The sequence below is a fragment of the Pinus tabuliformis genome, chromosome 7, assembly GCF_031772625.1.
Source record: "Pinus tabuliformis cultivar Carrire ecotype Pingquan chromosome 7, CPIR1, whole genome shotgun sequence".
NCBI lineage: Eukaryota > Viridiplantae > Streptophyta > Pinopsida > Pinales > Pinaceae > Pinus > Pinus tabuliformis.
In genome coordinates, this window is record NC_142293.1 from 1,488,110,141 (window position 1) to 1,488,130,947 (window position 20,807).

A 20,807-nucleotide genomic window follows, 5' to 3' on the forward strand; every position below is an offset into this window, starting at 1 on the left:
CGTACCAAGGATCACCCATATTAATGGCAAACAAGTGTGGTGGGCTCCAGTATTGTAGCAATAATGCTACAACTCTTGGAGCTCCCTATCTCTAATTTTATCAACCCGGTAGTTCGTACAAACTTGGAAGCGACGGTGCTGTATGCACAAGTACTAGCTCTTGTCGCAGTTGTCACTTGGTCAGCTGGCACAAGTCCGCTAGGGCTTAAGCCAACTTCTATATGCTCACAGAAGAAGCTTTATGAATGATGGACGAAAGCTAACTCAAAGGAGACTAGTCTAACTGCAGAAAGAAACTGAAAGCCAATAAAGCATGAAAACCCTAGTAAACCCTAATTTGACTAGCTAGACCCTTACAATGCAAAACTGTGAATGAAACTACTACCACTAATGCCATTACTTGCAGTGAACTGAAATACATGCATCTAAGATACTTGCATTTGAAAAGACATGTTTTTGTATTTTTTCATTAAGTGGTTGGATTTATTGTGATGATGCTTTTGATTAGGGTTTGGTTGTGCAGGAGCGGTTGGAATGGAAGGAAAGCATGGGCAAGGTCAGGATGGCTAAGGGAGGTCCCAGAGGGTCTCCAGCATCAGTCCACAGAAATCTACCATGTTCGTATGCTCAGCAACCGAGTTTGCAGGCTTCTACAGGAAGTCTGCAGGGGATCCTACAGGAAACTCAGGGGTTTCTACAAGAAGTCTGTGCAATTCTACAGGATGTTTGGCCGTGGAGGTTTTGGGAGATGGTGAAGTGTTGGAGTGGTGTGGGAGGATAGGTGAGATGGAGATGGAGCTGGTGATGGCTCAGGAGCAGAGAAGTCAGATGGAGGAAGAGTGCATGCAGTGATTTGATGGCTGGAAGGATGGGATCAACGAAAGGTTAAGTAAATGAAGCTACGTGGCAATGGATGAACTGGAGGGTAAACGAGCTGGACAGAGGCCGAGTGGGTGACTTGAGGAGAGATCAAGAAGAAGAAGAAGGAAGTGGAATGATATGGAGCAGCGTAAATGAAACAAATGACTTATGCACCAAAACGAGAATTCATTAACCTATGATAACTGTGCCATGAAACCTATGAACAGCAATGGAAAACCAAGAAAAGAAACTCATGCATGGAAGTGGAATGTAGAAGTATGGTTCAATATCAAAAGTGCATGGATGGATCTTCAACGAAAATGACTATGTTGCAGCTTGCATGGAAGTGAGAAGAACTACGTTTCTTTTTGGTGGTTGGTTATGGACTGCACCCCAATCCCTAACAGAGATGGCAGTGAGCTTTAACAACCTTTTTCTAGAGCTCCAATGAATTATATCTATCCTCTTCTAAGCAACTGGAAACAAATTCACCATAAACTAATCCTATTCAATCTCATGAAAAAGACTAAATTCACAGACTGTAAATTCGAATTGCATGTTAAAGTAAAAACTCAAAGTGCTGGAACGAAATGAAAACAACATTAGAACACCGAGGAGATCTATTGCTCTCAGGTTGGGCCCTAACCTGAGAGCTATAGCTCCCTTAGAAACTCAGAATGAGATCAAAATCTGCCTGCCTTTATTCATAAACGAAAATCTGATGTCATGCCAAAACTGGCTTACAAAAGGAACAAACACCGAGCTGTAGCTCGTACTTCCAAATTACAAGAACAATACAAAAGTTCAAAAAGCTCCTATCCAAGGCTACGGCCTCAGTATTTATGCAAAATGACAATCCAACAGGTTTCCTTGATTTGTGGAACTCGGCTGTCCAACTGAAGGTTAAACTGGTGATTCTGTAGAACAGTTATAACTGTTGTTCCTGTAGAACAGTTGGTTGCCTCTAAGCTCGGTGGGGAGATGGATTGGAGCTTGGAGCTATGGTGGGAATTACGAGGAAGGTCCCCAAGACCGTGGACATCCTCTCCTAAAAACCAGCAGTGCCACCTTATTGTCTCCTTGTCTCCTTTTTCGTGGTCTTTGCTCCCTTTTAATGCTGAAACCTGAAATCATCATGTATTAGTCACGTAGATAGAATGCCTACCCTTCTTCCTACAAACAACACGAATAAACCAAGAAATGAATGCATAAGCAATAAAAAATGAATGGTTTGAGCAGAGCAAGTAGGCCAAATGAGCCCAAATTGTACCAAAAATTGGGGCTCATCATCACCCCCCAGCTAAACTATTTGCTCATCCTTGAGCAACTTTGCCCTGGCTCCTCATCTTTGGCCGAGAACTAGAGCCCGGAGCATGCTTTTCCTTTCCTGTTTTTGGCGGCCCTGCCTTTTCTGCCCTTGGTGATGACGAAGGTGGTGCTTCTTCCTTTCCTAGTTTTGGTGGCCCTGCCTTTGCTGGCCCTGGTGGTGACGAAGGTGGTGCTTCTTCCACTTTTCCCATTTCCTTGAGCCGGGCTTCGGAAGGCGATTGGCCTATTTTTCGTGTCCAGGAAGTTATTTTTGGGCTCCCCTTCTCGGGGGTGGCTGATGTTTTAGAGGGGGTTCTTGCACTGGGTGAAGTAGGGACATCCCCTAAAATGGTTTGGCTGCTGGGTGGAGGCTGTGGCTTGCCCGTGTTGATCCTCTTGCTTCTCCTGGCTTCAGATGGTAGAGGGGTCTCCCTCTCTCTCTTCTCCTTCGGCTTTGGAGGTGTACTGAGGGCGGCCAGCGCCGCTGCTGCCTCCTTTTCTAGAATACCAGCCTTCTCTTTCTTGCGTTTTGCTCTCTCAGAGCTCCTTGTAGAGGGCCCCTCCTTTTCAGATTTCGGGCTTCCTGTAGGAGGCTGTTTCTCAATGACTTTCGGGCTTCCTGTAGAAGCCCCTTTTTCCAATTTCGGGCTTCCTGTAGAAGCCCTTGTCTCTGTCTTCGGGCTTCCTGTAGAAGCCTGTTTTTGCACTTTCGGGCTTCCTGTAGAAGCCTGTTTCTGCTTTCCTGTAGACACAGGTGTCTTCACCTCTGCCTGCTTGCCTGCCTGAGCTTTGCTTTTTGCTTTGGTTGCCGGTGCTGTTGAGGTACTTGGGCTGACGTGGACCACCTCAGCTTTGTCCATTCTGCTCTTCATCCTCTTTTCCCTTGCTGACAAGATAGGTGTGCCACCTTTTTCTTTGTCCTCCTTTTCCTCATGCTTCTTCCTTTGTTCTTTCTTCTGTACTGTTGTCGGGGTCTCTTGGCCTTCTTCTCTCTGTCCCTCGGCCACTGCTTCTTGTTCCTCACTGCTGGAGGAACCCGTTTCTTCGATCAACATCTTAATGTCTCCATCTTTTGTTAAATTTCGGAAGGATTCCCATGAGAGGGGGACCTTATATGAATGCAGCGCATCCTCCACAAGAAGCTTGATTAACCCATGGTGGGCTATCTGATCTGGGATGCCCTCTCTTAGCTTTGTGGCACACTCCATGAGAGACTGCAATAGGAAATAGGGGATGCTCAGTTTCTGCTCTACAGGAAGATCAATTCGGTGCCTCAATTCAGTGAGCAACCGAAAGTGATATGCATACACGATGCTAAAACGGCCTTCACAAGTGATATATTTCATGATTTGCAAACTGACTTCATTCCATGGTGGCAATAGACTCGTTCTTCGTACCCCGTTTTTGTCCTCCGAGAATTCTTCCTCAGGTGGAAAGAATTATTTCTTTGCTTGCTAGCTCAGCTTTCTTTCGTCCTTATCCCATGGCAAACCCATAGGAAGTTCTGTGATCCGACTGATATGTTGCGGGGTGAGCTTGAGGCTTAAGCCTCTGAAGTTCACTGTGGCCAGTGTCTGGGATTTCGGCCTCAGGGCCTGCAAGAATTCTTCGGCCACTTCATCATCGTAACCCTGCAGCTTATCACAAAAAGACATCCACTGTGCTCGTGTAAAGAGCTCTACCACTTCCTGGTTTTCCCTTAATTTCCTTGAATCAGTGGGTTCTCGTCTTATAAACCCACCCGGCATGATGAACACGGTTGTTTTGACTAAAGGTGGCAAACACGAAAGAGACTTGGTCTATACTAAAGGTGGCAAACACGAAAGAGACTTGGTCTATTGAGACAGAGCATGCACGTAATCCACAAAATTCAACACAGTCTAATTATACTGACATCCTGTAGAACGACAGTATAGGCACAACAAACAACAATTTCACCAATATCTTTATGACCCGACTGTGGACGATGATCTTGCCACTCTTACTAACCAGTTGCATGAAGAGTTCAGGGTTACCTCTTTAATTGGCCACCTTTTTCGTGAGGCACCCGCTTCCCTGTAGAAGACTGCGTTCCTGTAGAGACTGCGTTCCTGTAGAACTGCGTTCCTGTAGAAGCAGTGCGCAAATTTCGGGGAGGACTGTAATTGGACTGCGCTTGAGGTGTGCTTCACCGGTGTTCTGGTAGCCAAAAGCTCAGCATATCAAATTGCAGAGGAGATCAGAATAGCCACTCAAGTTTGAAGTGGTGGTTGATAAATGCATGCGCAAAATCTAGTCGATTAGATTTTGAATCGGCGCAATCCGTGGCGCGGGGGATGAGCTGTCCCTGCCGAACCATTGGGCGACGTCATCCATCATTCGCCTGCGTATTCACTTGCTGCCGCATTCATTCCCACAGATCTGCCGTCGCCTTTTTCTGTTAAACTCATTGTTGTCGACGAGAGTGTTCTCACGTGCGTGCTGCTCGTTCCCTTCGTCGTGGCCGCCACCCAAACATCCAACTATACCATAACTAGCCGACGTGGCCAGTCGACTGGCCATACGGCTGCTCAACCATTCACTTTTATGCTGTGCAAACAAATCAAAGTAAAATTCATGCGATTTGATGGAAGGAAGGGTTGAGACACTTACCTGCGTGGCTGCACACGATTTTCCCAGTTTTTGGACGATGGTGAGTGGATCTACCTGCTGCATGCAAACTTACACAAACCCGGAAGCTCATGGTTACAGGCTGCCGACGATGGAGGAAATGTTGTGGTTGCGTGCGCCTGCGTTTCATTGGAGATGGCGGTGCTGTGAACGGTATCCACTCCAGCAGGTTGAACTGTTACAGGATTCCCGCGGGGTGTCTCGTAACAGCTCTTCCTCCTTGGGTGCATGCTGCACGACGGAGGATCTGGCCTTTCGATCACGCTCCTGGAGCTTCTGATGCCTATGGTATGAGATCTCAGCATTTGCTTAACTTCGAAAATGGCTTTTACCGCGAGAACTCATCGATCTTCTTTTTTGGTGTAGGGAACTTGGTTGCATGTCGACAAGGATGGTGGAGCAAGGTGACAGCAATGTGCAAGGGTGCCAACAGAGGCTTGCATGCATCCAAACCAATCCATAGTCGCTAAATCTCCTTTTAAGATGAATTCTGGGCCGTCCCAAACTTCTACAGGAAGTTTCCTGTAGAACACAGAGCTTCCTGTAGAACGTCTGCACTTTCCTGTAGAAAATCCGCGTCTTCCTGTAGAAAGACTGCATCTTCCTGTAGAAAGACTGCATCTTCCTGTAGAGGATTCAAACCATGATAAAATTGCACATACCTTGAAAAAAACATGGGTACCCTTGGAGGAGGTGTTGGTGAGGTTCCTTGACAGCATGATAAGGACCCTTGGCTTTGAGTTGAAGGCCTTCCTCTCCTCCATAGAACATCTGCAACTTGCATGCAATTTTACCATATTTTGCTTATTGTTTTTTTCTTTTTTTTCTCTTTTTTTATTTTATTTTTGAAAGATAACAGGGGCGCCTCAAAGAGGTTTTCACCCGTGCCATCTGCCCTGAGCGCCTCAAAGAGGTTTTCACTCAAGGATCTTTTTCAAACCTTTTCCTTTTTTTTTTTTTTTTTTTTTAAAAGACAATAGGGGCGCCTCAATGAGGTTTTCACCCCTACCACCTGACTTGGGTGCCTCAGAGAGGTTTTCACCCAAGGATCTTTATTATTATTATTTTTTTTTTTTTTTTTTTTTCATATCCCTCAGGGTATGCCAAAAGCAGAGGTAGAACCCTTCTCTATGACCAATACAGATTTCTCCATAGTTTTGATGAACTCTTGTCTTGAGAGAGGTCTCCTGTAGATCTTCAATCGATGCCCATTGACAAGCATGGGAATGGCTTCCTCATCAATGGTTCGAATGAGGACAGATCCATTGTCATGGCATTTCTCCACTGCATATGGTCCTAGCCATCTGGTTCTCAGCTTCCCCTTGAAGTCCTTATATCTGGAGTCATACAACAAAGCCCAATCTCCCGGCTGAAATTGCTTGTCATGGAGATGTTGGTCATGCCACACCTTTCTCTGAAGTTGAACCACTTCTGAGTGAAGGAGGGCCTGCATTCGGTGCTCATCCAGGCCATTCAGCTGCAGTAGCCTTTCTTGTTGTGCATGGCTGAGATCTAGGTCCAGCTGAGCTGCCATCCTCAAAGTGTTGTATTCAAACTCAATGGACAACAGAGCTTTCTTCCCATAGACCAGCTCATACGGTGTGAAGCCGGTGGTGGTCTTCCAAGTGGTGTTGTAAGCCCATGTGGCTTCAACCAGGCGATCTGCCCAGTCCTTTCTGCTGCTGCTCACCACCTTAGTCAAGATCCCTTCTAATGCTCTATTGGTGACTTCCACCTGCCCATTTGCTTGAGGGTGATAAGGGGTGGAAGTCCTATGCTTGATCTTGTGATGAGCTAGGAGATCTTCAACCAGGTTGGAGGTGAACTGGCTCCCTTGATCAGTGACCAGCTCTCTTGGATAGCCAAACTTATAGAAGATGTTCTCTCTTAGGAACTCGGCCACCTTTTCTTCTGTTGCTGCTTTGATTGCTTTGGTCTCTGCCCACTTTGTCAAATAGTCAGTACACACAATGATGTAAGTCCTTTGCCTCGAAGAGGGGTTGATTGGGCCCACAAATTCCATGCCCCACTTCTCAAATGGCTCAAGAGTCACTTGAGGTTGGAGAGGCATCTCATCCCTTTGGGTCGGTTTCCCCATTCTTTGGCATTGGTCACACTGACTGACATATCTTCTGACATCTTGATGAAGTGTGGGCCAATAGTAGCCTGCCTGCAGGATTTTGAAGGCTGTTCTCTTTGCTGCAAAATGTCCTCCACAAGGCCCATCATGAAAAGTGAGGAGGATATCAAAGACTTCCTCCTCCCTTACACAACGCCTTAAGATCTTATTGGGGCCAAGCTTGAACAGATTGCCCCCGATCCAAGTAAATGAGGCACTTTTTCTGATGATTCTGCTCTTTTCTCTGGAAGATAGGTGTGGAGGGAACTGTGCTGAAACAAGATAGTTTGCTATATCAGCAAACCATGGAGAGAGTACTGAAATAGCAAACAGATGTTCATCGGGCATCTGGTCATCCACTGTTCCATCCTCATCTGCAGACAAATCCAATCTAGACAAAAAGTTAGCAACAACATTTTCTCTACCTGGTTTGTCAACAATGGTCAAATCAAACTGTTGCAATAAAAGTAACCATCTAATAATACGAGCATTCACATCTGGTTTATTCATTAAATATCTAATAGCAGCATGGTCAGTATGTACAAAGGTCTGGTAACCAGTAATATAATGGCAGAACTTGTTCAATGCATGGACCACAGCCAAGAATTCTTTTTCGGTTACAGTGTAATTCAGCTCAGCCTTGGACAAGTTTTTGCTAACAAAGTAAATGGCATATGGAAGTTTTTGCTCAACTTGTCCTAAAGCTGCACCTATGGCTTTGTTCGAGGCATCAGTGTGGATGTGGAAAGGTAGGGCCCAGTTTGGACCTCTCAGGATTGGGGCTGACACCAACTTGTCCTTTAACTCATTTAAAGCCCTTTGACAATCGTCAGTCCAATTAAACTCCACATCTTTTGCCAACAGGCCAAACAATGGCAAGGCTAGCTTGCTGAAATCTTTAATGAATCTCCGGTGGTATCCTGCTAATCCCAAGAAACTCCGGACATCCCTTACCTTTTGAGGAGGTGGAACCCTCTTGATGAGAGCAATTTTGTTAGGATCCACCTGCAACCCTTGGCAAGAAATGGTATGGCCTAGCACGGTCCCTTCAGTCATTAGGAATTCACATTTTTCAGGACTAAGGGACAAGTTCATCTCGGTGCATTTGGTTAGGACTTTTCCCAGGTTGGTCAATGCTTCCTGGAAGTTGGCCCCATAAGGAGTAAAGTCATCCATATAGATTTCTACTGCATCATGGACCAGCTCCGAGAAGATGCTCAAAACAGCTCTCTGAAAGGTAGCAGGAGCATTGCACAGCCCAAAGGGAAGGACTCGATAGGCAAAGGTACCCCAAGGACAAGTGAAGGTGGTCTTATCTTGGTCTTCCGGGCTGATTTGGATTTGGTTGTACCCGCTAAACCCATCCAGGAAAGAGAAGAACTTCTTTCCTGCCAGTCCATCCAACACTTGATCTATGAAAGGTAGAGGGAAATGGTCCTTCTTGGTAGCTTTGTTCAACTCTCGGTAGTCCACACAGATTCTCCATTTCCCATTTTTCTTGGGAACCAACACTAGAGGGGACACCCATTCACTATCTGAGATGGGGTAGATGAATCCGGCATCCAACAGTTTTTGCAATTCTTCCTTGACAATGTCCTTAAGGGCTGGATTCATTCTCCTCTGAGGTTGCCTAACCGGTTTACAATCCTCTTTGATGTATATATGATGGGTACAGACCGAAGGATGGACTCCTTTAATTTCCTTATAGCTCCAAGCAAAAGCATCTAAGTGATTGGCCAACAGACTACGCAGCTCCTTTTCCTGGGAAGGAGATAGGGAGGAGCTGATCTTCAATGCTTTCTCAAGGCCGAACTCCACATTCTTGACTCTGGGAGTAACAGGGTTGGTTGTACAAAGATCCACTAAGGTGCTAGCTTGGGCATCCTCCACCAATTTCTCTAAGGGTAGTGCACTGGAAGGTGGATTCTGGATCAAGGTCTCGATTAAGTCATCCTCGGTTGGGGGGTCTCTTCTAGTGGTATCTAAGGTGCACAGAGGTGCTGAGTACACCTCGTCTTCCTCTCCTTCTTCCAACCAGAGTGGTAAGTCATGCTCTAAGGAGGGTTGGGCAGGAGGGTATAGGACTAGTTGCTTGGACATGGGACCATTTTTGATGGTCATGTTTCCCGCACGACAACTTATGTAAGCATCTGCAGTAGCTAACCAAGGCCTTCCCAAAATGAGAGGATATCTAGTAAGCTTGGCCTTTGGTTGCAGGACCAGGAAGTCTGCAGGGTATTCCCAAGAGTCAATAGAGACCAAGACATCCTCCACAATCCCTTCGGGAGTCACGGTGGAGCGATCTGCTAATTGCAGTACTGTCGAGGTCTTTCTCAAGGAACCCTGAAGATTAAGCTTAAGCATGGTATCCCTAGTCATCACATTAATGGCGGCCCCCAGATCAATCAAGGTGTGAGGTATAATGGTGCCATTGATGTGAACATCTACTACAGGACTTCCAGGATCTAGGTACTTTGGGCAGATGACTTGTCCTAACATAAGGTCAGACAGTTGTCCTATGACATTGATAGTTGAGGCATCTTTCTTTCGTCTGCCTGGGTGTTTGAAACACTTCTCCTTAACCAGTTTGTTGTATATTAGCACATCCTTGATGGCTTGGAGAAGTGGTATTTTTACACACAACTGCTTGAGCTCACCCAGAAGCTCATCCTCCTCTGGGTTGGGTTGTGTGGTGGCTGTTAGTCTCTCAGGAAAGGGTGGAATAACCTTCGGTTCACTTTCCTGTCTATCTTCCTCATCCTCTGGGGGAGGAGGTTGGCGATCTGGTAGAGTCTTTCCAGATCGAAGATTGATCTCCTGGATCTCCACAACATAGGTAGGGCATGAGGTTTCCCCAGTGTATACCTGCTGGTCATGTCTATTGTTGGGGTTCGGGTTCGGTTGAGCAGGCATTCGAGGTTGCCTTGGAGGAGCAGGAGGTAATGGCTGAGGTTGAACTGGTGGTGGAGGCAAGATGGCAGGAGGAGTGTTGTATTGGGGCCTCCACCCCGGCTGAGGTGCATTCCATTGAGGTTGTGGCTGGGCATGTGAGTGATATGAATGAGAAGTAGGTTGAGTGGGGTACTGAGGTGGATAAGACCATGGAGGAGGCATGGACCATGAAGGATGAGCAGGGGGACCCCAGGAAGGCATAGGAGTCGATTGGTTGGGGCTGTAATAAGCTTGAGATGCCCCTTGCATCCCCTGCTGATAAGGTCTAGATCCCTGTGGCCTCCTTTGGTTGAGGTAATAGAGAGGCTCTGTGGGAGCTTCTGTCCCTTGGTACATGGCTTTAAACCCAGGTAAGGTTGGACACTAATTTGTGGGATGGTCCTCCTCACAAACGAAACACACTTCAACCGAATGCAATGGACATTCGTTCTTAGGGTGTCTCCTTGTGCACCTAGGGCAGAAAACAGCCAAGGCTCTCTCAGCTTCTTCTTTCTTTTGCTGAATCCTGAATGTGTCAAGCTGCATGGCAATGGTCTGTCTCACCTCACTCTTAAGATCTTCTAATTGATTTGCAAGCTCATGTTTTTAGAAAGGGACACTAGTTGAGAGGTGGTTTCCTCTACCTCGTTTCCGAGCTACCCTGGAGTGGTTTCTAAACACAGTCTTGATGTCCTCATAAGGCAGTTGGTAAATGTCCCCCCCAGCTAACATGTGAAGGGTATCTAAGAGGTCTTCAGGGACTCCTCGGAGCAGGACCAACTTGAGGGATTCAGGGTCAAGTGTGCACCTGGCCCGCTTATAGCTTAGTTGGAACCTCTCCTCATAATCCTCTAAGGACTCATCATTTCCCATGGACATCCGAAAGATTTCCCCCTTTGTTTCCTTGGACCTACAGTAATCCCGGTACTTGGTGTTGAAAGCTTGCTGCATCTGAGCCCAAGTGGTGATACTATTCCCAGGTAAGCCCATGAACCAGCCTAGTGCTGCATCCTTAAGAGTGGAAGGGAAAAGTTTCAACTTTTGCTCATCTTCAGTATAGTCATAGGTTCTACAAAGGACAGTAAACTCAAACAGGAAGGTATCCGGATCTTCAGTAGTCAGCCCATGGAAGTGAGGTAAGGCGGAGGGGCTAATGTTCTTCATTTTCATTTCTCCATTGGTCTCTCGGATGGGGAAGGCACCTTCTATTCTCTCATCTTCTCTTCTATTGTCAGCCATAGCTTCAAATGGAGTGGTCTCTAATTCTTCTTCTACTATAGGATCTTTGGATATCTCAGGATGTTCACCTATAGGTTCTTCTGGGTCAATGTCACCAAAGAAGAGAGAAGGGTGACTCAGTGATGTGGTGGGGGTGTTTGGTAGGAATTTGCCTGATCTATCTCGGTTCCTACGAGGCATGAAATGCAAAAGACCTTCTTTTTCTTTTGATTGTTTTTGCTTTGCTTTTCTTTTGGTACCTGCAAAACTGAGACAGATTGATCTACAACTAACTATGAAAGATGCAGAATTAAACTGAAAGCAGGAAAGAACTAATCTACTTTGCTCAAATGAAATTGCAAGAATGGAAATGCTAATCTACGCTTGCAGAAAGGAAATGCTATTCTATGAAAGCAGGAAATGTTAATCTATGAAAGCAGGAAATGCTAATCTATGAAAGCAGGAAATGCTAATCTATGAAAGTAGGAAATATCTATGCTACTTTTGCAGAATGGAAATGAAGTAAACTACTTAGCAGAAGGCAAGAGTAAGAAAGTAGAAGAAAAGCAACAATTACTAATACTCTGACGCTTCCCCGGCGACGGCGCCAAAAAGATGGTGGGCTCCAGTATTGTAGCAATAATGCTACAACTCCTGGAGCTCCCTATCTCTAATTTTATCAACCCGGTAGTTCGTACAAACTTGGAAGCGACGGTGCTGTATGCACAAGTACTAGCTCTTGTCGCAGCTATCACTTGGTCAGCTGGCACAAGTCCGCTAGGGCTTAAGCCAACTTCTATATGCTCACAGAAGAAGCTTTATGAATGATGGACGAAAGCTAACTCAAAGGAGACTAGTCTAACTGCAGAAAGAAACTGAAAGCCAATAAAGCATGAAAACCCTAGTAAACCCTAATTTGACTAGCTAGACCCTTACAATGCAAAACTGTGAATGAAACTACTACCACTAATGCCATTACTTGCAGTGAACTGAAATACATGCATCTAAGCTACTTGCATCTGAAAAGACATGTTTTTGTATTTTTTCATTAAGTGGTTGGATTTATTGTGATGATGCTTTTGATTAGGGTTTGGTTGTGCAGGAGCGGTTGGAATGGAAGGAAAGCATGGGCAAGGTCAGGATGGCTAAGGGAGGTCCCAGAGGGTCTCCAGCATCAGTCCACAGAAGTCTACCACGTTCGGATTCTCAGCAACCGAGTTTGCAGGCTTCTACAGGAAGTCTGCAGGGGATCCTACAGGAAACTTAGGGGTTTCTACAGGAAGTCTGTGCAATTCTACAGGATGTTTGGCCGTGGAGGTTTTGGGAGATGGTGAAGTGTTGGAGTGGTGTGGGAGGATAGGTGAGATGGAGATGGAGCTGGTGATGGCTCAGGAGCAGAGAAGTCAGATGGAGGAAGAGTGCATGCAGTGATTTGATGGCTGGAAGGATGGGATCAACGAAAGGTTAAGTAGATGAAGCTACGTGGCAATGGATGAACTGGAGGGTAAACGAGCTGGACAGAGGCCGAGTGGATGACTTGAGGAGAGATCAAGAAGAAGAAGAAGGAAGTGGAATGATATGGAGCAACGTAAATGAAACAAATGACTTATGCACCAAAACGAGAATTCATTAACCTATGATAACTGTGCCATGAAACCTATGAACAGCAATGGAAAACCAAGAAAAGAAACTCGTGCATGGAAGTGGAATGTAGAAGTATGGTTCAATATCAAAAGTGCATGGATGGATCTTCAACGAAAATGACTATGTTGCAGCTTGCATGGAAGTGAGAAGAACTGCGTTTCTTTTTGGTGGTTGGTTATGGACTGCACCCCAATCCCTAACAGAGATGGCAGTGAGCTTTAACAACCTTTTTCTGGAGCTCCAATGAATTATATCTATCCTCTTCTAAGCAACTGGAAACAAATTCACCATAAACTAATCCTATTCAATCTCATGAAAAAGACTAAATTAACAGACTGTAAATTCGAATTGCATGTTAAAGTAAAAACTCAAAGTGCTGGAACGAAATGAAAACAACATTACAACACCGAGGAGATCTATTGCTCTCAGGTTGGGCCCTAACCTGAGAGCTATAGCTCCCTTAGAAACTCAGAATGAGATCAAAATCTGCCTGCCTTTATTCATAAACGGAAAACTGATGTCATGCCAAAACTGGCTTACAAAAGGAACAAACACCGAGCTGTAGCTCATACTTCCAAATTACAAGAACAATACAAAAGTTCAAAAAGCTCCTATCCAAGGCTACGGCCTCAGTATTTATGCAAAATGACAATCCAACAGGTTTCCTTGATTTGTGGAACTCGGCTGTCCAACTGAAGGTTAAACTGGTGATCCTGTAGAACAGTTATAACTGCTGTTCCTGTAGAACAGTTGGCTGCCTCTAAGCTCAGTGGGGAGATGGATTGGAGCTCGGAGCTACGGTGGGAATTACGAGGAAGGTCCCCAAGACTGTGGACATCCTCTCCTAAAAACCAGCAGTGCCACCTTATTGTCTCCTTGTCTCCTTTTTCGTGGTCTTTGCTCCCTTTTAATGCCGAAACCTGAAATCATCATGTATTAGTCACGTAGATAGAATGCCTACCCTTCTTCCTACAAACAACACGAATAAACCAAGAAATGAATGCATAAGCAATAAAAAATGAATGGTTTGAGCAGAGCAAGTAGGCCAAATGAGCCCAAATTGTACCAAAAATTGGGGCTCATCAAAGTGTTCATCCAGAAGATCATCATTCACTAATAGATCAGGCGTACTAGTGGGAAATTCGGAAATGAGTTCAGCAAGGGCTAAAACTTTCCTACTCTTAGGTGTGACAAATTCGAGATTGAATTCTTGAAGAATAATGAGCCAATGGGCATACTTCCCGTTAATGATCCGTTGACTCAACAAAAAAGCCATGGGGTTGGAATTGGTCACGACTTTGGTGGTATGCATAAGGATATAATGACGAAGCTTTTGAACAGAGAATAATAGAGCTAATGCCAACTTTTCTTTGTGTGAATAGGACATAGGGGAACCATTAAGGTTCTTACTGACATAGTAGATGACATACTCATTGCCTACATAATATTCTTCTATTAGGACCCCAACGACCAAGTAGGTGGACAAAAAGATGTACAAGATGAAATCCCCCTCAAAGTTAGGTGGACTAATCAAGGGAGTAGAAGTGAGAGTGTGTTTTAGGGCTTCAAAATACCTTTGAGCTTGGTCAACCCAAAAATTTGGAATGTTAGATTGAAGGAGTCTAACAAACCCATGAGCCTTGGTGGCATAGTCAGGAAGAAACCGAGGAAGAATGTTATCTTTTCCTTGGAGGCTTAGTAACTGGTGAAGGGTGCGATGAGGAGGAAGTTCAAGAATGGCTTGAAATTTGAGAGGGTCAAGAGTGTTATCGTCTGTGGACACAATGAAGTCCAAAATTCAGCCAAAAAGAATGCAAAAGACACACTTAAGTGGGTTGATTCAGATGTTATACTTGGGACATAGAAGGAACATGGTAAGAAAGTCATGAAGGTGTTGTGACCAAAGTTTGGAATGACCAGTGGGATCATCTAAATATGCAAGGATAATATGAGCCAAGTCATGAAAATAGTATGACATGGCACGCTAAAAAGTGGCCCCAAAATTCTTTAAACTAAAAGGCATGACCTTGTAAGTGAAATTTTCCCACGAACTAGTGAAATCAGTTTTAAGTCAATTGACATAGCATATATGTATCTCATTATATCCAGAAAATCCATCCATAAAGGATAGAACCTCATGCCCTGAACACTCATCAATGACTATTGGCCCTCAATTTTGGTCATTTTTGCCTATCCTAAATCCATTCCTTTACCACTATAATCCATCTTATTTCACTTACATATGCTTCATTTTCGTCCTATTTTTCATATTCACGTAACTAAATTAATTTTTTCAATTTTTAGAATTTTTTGTAAAAATTGGGTTTTAAGAGTAAATTTGGACTACATTAAAATTCTTGTAATAGCTCCTTTAATGTCATATGTACAGGACACCAAGGCAAGATCTGAGTGCATATTTGGAAATATTTGGAACCACATATGAAGGAATACCAATTGGTTTGGTCAAAATGAGCAAACACAAGCCTGATCAACACTGGTCAAACTTGACCTGTCATTCAGAAATCCCTAGTAAAAAAGGGTTGATTTCTTATTTTGTGGGATTTTCCTAATTTTGTGAACCATACCTGTTGATTTCAACCTGTATGGATGGATTAGGATAGATAAAGATGTTAGAGCCATTATAGAAAAGTTTGTTTACGATTTTCCTATTTAAACACAGTTCATAAACCATTCAAAGTGTGTAATTTTGTATTGAGACTATTGGAGACTTTTGAGATAATTTGAATAATAAGTTCTATTGTTCTATTTTTGTTCATGTTGTGAGTGTTTTATCAAGTTAGCTATAGCTGAAGAGTTCTTTAGGTGTACAAATTAGGGTTGGAGGCCCCCCATACCAAGCTAAGTACACGTTTGTTAAATTATGTATAAATTAGCATAATTTTGATTCAGTATTTCTTATTTCAGCTTTATGATTAAGTTTCTTAGATATGTTATGATTTCTTTATGATTTCTGGATGATTTTGGTTTAAGATATAATTCTCATATGAAATGAAAACCAAGGATTTAAGTTAAATTCTCTTTCTATTAAATTATGAATTACAACTAAAAATCATCCTTTTGCATTTCTTGAATTGCTTCTTGAATTCCAGTTTATGATTTGATGCAATGGTAATGTTGTTGGAGTAGAGTTGTGAGGAAGGAAAACCAAGAACTCCTAAGTTAGGAGCCTCTTCTCTTGCTATCTACACATCACAAACTGCTACTCTTTAGTTTCTCTTCTTGGGGACAGTACTGTGAGGAAGGACAACTAGGACCTCCTAAGTTAGGAGCCTCTTCCTTTGCTTACTGCATCTTTAATCAACGACTTTTTAGTTTCTTTAAATTTAGAACTTACTTGTAACATCTTTAACCTTTGAATCTTTCCTTCTGAAATTGATTATACCTGAAATCCATATATTTTGGACATGCTTCCAAGTCTACAAGTAAAACACTTGTGTTATTTTACTTAGTAAACTAACTTGACATTTTTGGTGTCGTCGCTGATGAGCACCATTATTAAAACAAGAATGTTGCAACTCCTGGAGCTACCAACTTTACTTTATCAACCCGGGGCTCGTACAAACTTAGAGGTGATAGTGTTGTATACACAAGTAGATGCAATGGGTCCACTCTTTATCACTACTGAGCTGGCGATAGACCACTACGGTTTCTCAAACTAGCCTTCTATTGATTGAGAAGAAGTTTGATTACCAATGAAGAAAGGGGAATTTTACCATAATTGAGAGAATTGAAACATTGTCTACTACAGTAATGAAAGACTGAAATAAATGATTTAAACACACCACTCATCCAACTTTTTGTGAAGAGATCTTGCTTCAGAAGAATTCTAAGCTAACATGTGTGTAATCCTAACTATCCCAGGCATGCAATCTAAGATAATCAAGCACTTTACTGTTGTGCATATGAATGGACATAATAACTCTTTTAACTATCCTAGGCATGTAATATGAGATAATCAAACACTTTATTACTGTGCATATGAATCGACACAATAACTCTTTTTTATTTTTTTCCTTTTTCGTGAAAATGTGAATGTTAAATCGTCTTGGTGGTATAGCAGGTGGGTTACAGATGGTTGTGAAAGGTCAAATGGCTTAGGAGGCAAACATAGGTCTTATCCTAACTTTCTAGATTCATTTTCCTCAAGTCGGCATCAAAACAGGCCACTATATGTTGTCCTACAGGATGTCCTAATGCTCCTATAAGATGTCCTAATGCTCCTACAGGATCCCCTTTATTCCTACAGGATTTGGATGAAAGTGTAGGGAGGGGTTTGGAAGGTGGTATAAGGCTTAGGGAAGGTGAATGATGGAGGAAATAAGGCAAGGTAGTGGCTAGGACTTCCTCAGAGCTCAAACCAAATTTTGTGAGATGGTTGGATTTACTCAACAAACCTGGAAAGTTGTTCTTAGGAAATGATGAATTGGTTGATGGACTTAGTGGTTGTTGGTGATCAAGGATGAATTAGGTTAGGCTGGGGATGCAGACAAGAGATCTTCTTGCACTATTGAGACTCCAGCAATACATACATCACTAACATTTACCCATGGATCATGTTAAACAAGAAAGATTTCCAATAAACATAAGAAAATGGAATTCCATTATTTAGTTGCCTAGTTCATGCATGGAAATACTTGCAAAATATTGTGAAACACCATGAGATATAATACAAAGCTGGATATATCAGAAATAATAACTGAAACCTATTCTTGAAAACTGAAAAGGTGCTAGTCTAATTAGCAGAAAACCCTAAATTCCATAAGAAATCATAATTATTTCTTTTTGGGGCTGAATAGGAGTTTTTCCTCAAACCATGGTCCCTGAAGGGAGGAGTGGCCAAATCCACCTGCTATCAGCCTTTTTGGTATTCCTTTATCTCTCTAAATCTATTGCTGAAGCTTTGCACAAATGGAATAAAACTAATCAAATTCACCACTACTTGCAATGAAATAATGTGAAAATCAATTGAACAGTTAATGTATGAAATAACCTAAGAATACAAGTACAATAAGAGGAACCTCTACTACTAGGGTTGGGCCCTAACATAAGAGATTTAGCCCTCTAATTCAACTCAATACTGGATCAAGGAAATGCTCATTCTTATTATCATAACAAAAATTACATAACAGTGTTTTGCCACAATCCTTTAACTCGGAAATACTTAGTGCTCTTACATAAAAAATCTAAATCCTAACGAGGCGCTAAGCCTCCTTATTTATACAATTGAAGCCTCCAACAAATTCCTTAAATATAGGGGGCTTGGCTCCCAAACTCAAGATGAACTGGTTCTTAATTTTCGCTCGCTCGACTGCTCATGATCTCGATGACTTGGTTGCTTGCAACTCTGAGCTAGTGTGATTTTATTTGAGGGATATTCAAATGAGTGAGGATTTAATGAGGAAGATCAATCTCCTATATTCTCTCCTTCTCGTTTCATTCCAGTTCCTGCACCTTAATTACCCAAATTTTCATGATTTGGTCCCAAAAACCTGTAATCAATCCACTTTAGCTCACTAGACATAACATCTTACTTTTACTCATCTCATAAAAAAAAATATAATTAAAACATGTAAAGAATTATGAGAAGAGATGATTTTAGTTATCTTATAGGTGTATTAAGGTCCATATAGTTACCCAATGATGAGGCTCGTCATCACCCCCTACTGAAAGTGTTGCTAATCCTCTGAGCAACTTAATCTATATCCATGTCCTTCATTTCTCTGGTGACCTCCATGACATCCCATGGTTCTACTGTAGTTTCTTCTTCCTGGGAATAAAATCATTCCTTCCTCTCTATCTCTTCCCATTGCTTTCTTTCTTCTTCTTCTCTCCTCCCTTCCAACATTCCTAAAAGCAGTGGTGGACTGAGTCTCAAGCCAATCAAATTGACTTTGAGTCTTTGTAGAGCTTGCTTATACATGAGTGTTCTATTTAGTGCCTCTCTCATTCTCTAAGGAGAATGGTATTCTTTGATTTTTAGGTTGTGAGGAAAGGTGTTCCACATCCTTTGAAAAGCTTTCATGCTATCATGTCCTAGAAATCTGAACATGTCTTTAGAGTGTGTGACTGCTTGTTCTTGGGCAACAAGGTACCTAGGTGAAAGCTTAGGATCATTTGCAATGAGGTTGTGGGTGTTGATGACAACCATTGGATTATACTTTTCAGCTCTGATCATGAGGGGTTTTGTCTCTTCTCTTGTCATTATTTTTTTCATCATTGTAGCTCTTGCCTCCTCGTGATTCATCCATGATGATAAGGACATCAATTGCAAGTCTCCTAGCTTTTAATTTGGGTCCCACACATTCAAATCAGTCAAGGCCAAGTTGTGTAGGTAAAACTCAGACATTTTTTCTCTGTCTTCCAAGGTGCTTTGATCACAGAGATCAATGAATTGTCTATAGTTCTAGAAGGGGATAGTGCTGCTCCATGATAAATTTTTCATTTGGAATTGTAACCATTATTCCTTGAGATACAAGGCATAAGAATTTGCTGGCATCCTGCAGTAGATTGCCTCCAAGGATAAAGGTGCCATAGTTTCCAACTGGCATTCCCTTTCTTGTAACTGTCCTCTTAGCCATGAATTCTCTACTTCTAACTGAGATTTCATCATTACCTCTCTGTCCCTTATGCTGCTCAGCTCTCTGCCCATCTCTTTCAAATTTTCCTCCATGTGGCCTACCTCCTCCACTCCTTTTGACTTGGAATTTGCATCCACCTGTGAGTCCTTTCCCTCTCTCTTTCAAGCTTAAAGAATAATGGAATGGCAAACTTTTGTGGGATTACCCTACCTCCTTCAATGAATCTGTAGTAGGAGTTGAGTTTGGGTTGTGGACTTGGTTCCTTTAGTTCTTGGTCTTCTTCCTTTGGTTCTTGTGGAGTGATACCCTCTTGGTCCCTTTTCTATACATTCTGTAGGTTTGACAGGTTTTCATGTAGGATGGCCTCTGCTTCCTGTAGGTCTGTCTATGTCTCCTGTAGGAGGCCTTTTTCCTTTGATGAGGCTGACCTTGTGATAGGCCTCCTAACATAAGTGATGGGAGATTTGGAAGAGGCTTGTCATGATGATCCTTCTCCTTGATTTGTCTCTAGAGAAGCTGCCTTTTATTGCTGTTTTGGTGAGTCTTCAATGACAATAGGAGTTTTGGTGGGGATTTGAGGTCTTCCCTGCCTAATCCTTATGCTCTTCCTTCTTCTGAAGTATAGTCGGGTTTGTCTTTGCCTCTTCCCTTTTGACTTAATAGGCATACTTAGGGGAGTAAGAGTAGCTGCTACCTCTTTCTCAATGGGTTCTGGAGATACCCTTGGTGATTCTTCCCCTTATTTGCCTTGAACTATAGGCCTCTGTTATTCCTTCTGTTTTGTTTCATCTTTTCCATTCTCCTTCTCATTCTTATCTTTCTCTTTCTCTTCTTCCTCTAGGTCCTCACTCTGCTCATCTGTATGTTCTTTTTTTTCTTCTTTTGTCTCTTCTTCATTCTCCCCCTCCTTTTCTTCCTATTTTCCCTCTTCGGTTTCCTCTTCATTTTCTTCTTCTCTTTCTTCTTCATTTCCTTCTTTTGTTTCTTCTTCCCTCTCACTAGTAGTGGGGATTTTGTCATATTCAAAAGCTTGAATTTCCCCTCCTGCCTGCATGTATTTGAAGGTTGTCCATGTAATAGGGAGTCTTAGGTTTTGTAGAGCATATTCTATGATGAGTTTGATGAAGCCATGATGGGCTAGTTGTTGATGTTTTCCCTCCTGCACATTGATGCTGATGTCTGCCATTATTTGAAGAAGAAAGTAGGGTATACTTAATCTATTTTGAGGAGGTGTTCCTACTCCAAATATCAGTTCTTTGAGGAGTCTGAAGTGGTATCCATACACCACACTATATTTCCCTTCACATGATTTGTATTTAATGAGGTGGTAATTAAATTCATTCCAAGGGTATGGAATGCTTCCTCTTCTGACCTCATTTTTGTCTTCCATTGGCTCCTCCCCTTCTAAAAAGAATTTATTCTTTGCAAGGGTGTTGTTCACCTTATCTTCTTTTCTCCAAGGTAACCCTAAAGGGAGT